This window comes from Dendropsophus ebraccatus, chromosome 2, assembly GCF_027789765.1.
Source record: "Dendropsophus ebraccatus isolate aDenEbr1 chromosome 2, aDenEbr1.pat, whole genome shotgun sequence".
NCBI lineage: Eukaryota > Metazoa > Chordata > Amphibia > Anura > Hylidae > Dendropsophus > Dendropsophus ebraccatus.
In genome coordinates this window covers 50806875-50808111 of record NC_091455.1, presented here as the reverse complement: position 1 = coordinate 50808111, position 1237 = coordinate 50806875, and the positions used below count along the sequence as shown (strand labels likewise).

At 47.7% G+C, this 1237-nt stretch overlaps 1 non-coding gene across 1 annotated transcript; it reads right to left on the bottom strand.

The window, feature by feature from the left end:
* LOC138785023 (U6 spliceosomal RNA) lies at nucleotides 1-107 on the bottom strand. Its single transcript, XR_011362012.1, has one exon. It is a non-coding gene; the product is annotated as a U6 spliceosomal RNA (small nuclear RNA).
* Between the last annotated feature and the right edge of the window lie 1130 nt (nucleotides 108-1237).

Below are 1237 nucleotides of genomic sequence, written 5' to 3'. Positions count from 1 at the left end.
TTAAATATGGAACGCTTCATGAATTTGCATGTCATCCTTGCGCAGGGGCCATGCTAATCTTCTCTGTATCATTCCAATTTTAGTATATGTGCTGCCGAAGCTAACACGCCACTTTCTTCAATCGGCCATCCGGATGATCTAAAGATTGCCTGGGCAGCCCCCCCCCCAGCTTCCTGCTAGGTGTCTGTGCATATAATAGCGCAAACAGCGAGCAGGGAGCAAAGAGGATTAATCTGATGATGTGACAGGTCGGCAATCACTTCCTCCTCTTAATCATGTCGTGTAATACGCCTCTAAAAATGGAATGTTTGTAAGGGAATTTAGTGGGTGTTACAAAGGCCACATGTAACTGAATGTTTTTGCACATGATTACAGAAACGCTCATCCTGCCCTCAAGACAGCTGGGTGGTGACATCTCATGTATCCTGGTAACGACTTCCAGTGTCTTCAAGCCAGAAGATCACTTATGGGGCCCTCTCCAGTTCTCCCAATTTATTCAGCATATGTTGAATTGTCTCTGCTTTCTCCTACTCTTGTATATCTCCCTGCTGTACCATGATAACTATGTGTAATGACTGGAGTCATGGATCCAAAAAACTGCCTCCAGCAATGATGAAAGCTGCACCAGGGAGCACTGTCTAAGGGGCCGCTGGTCTTCACCAGAGCCTGGGTTGGATTTGGCTTGCTAGCAGAGGCAGGCAAGGTGCAGCTGGAGACACATAGGCAGGAAGGCACGAATACAGGAGGACTCACGGCCGGAACCACAGGCAGCAGCCACAGGAAGGAATCACAGGCAGACAACCTGCATGTGGGCTCTGGCAACCGCCGGGAACGGAGAGAGGTTGGAGTGGGTGCAGTGGCAGCCCGGAGCACAGGTCGACGCCGCAGCAGTTTCACTATGCACTAGAGATTTTCATGACAGAGGAAGAAATGTTCAATTAGATGCATGTGTGGTGTCCCACCACGTGTTGCTTATGGTTACACCCTTCACAAAAGTCTGTACTCTACGTAAACTGCGGTGATGAAGCAGTACCTAAGTTTTGTCACAAGATGTCACTATTGTATGTAACGGTACTTATGTTTTGCACAGCTGCAGGTAACCGAAGGGTTATTGTTTATTGTGATCTGTACACCAATGAAGACCTTTTCTTTCTCTCTATCTATCTCTGAGCTCTTTTCTTCTATGCTTTTCTTCCCCACCACTCGCAGGGGTTATTACATCACCTGTAGGAAGTCA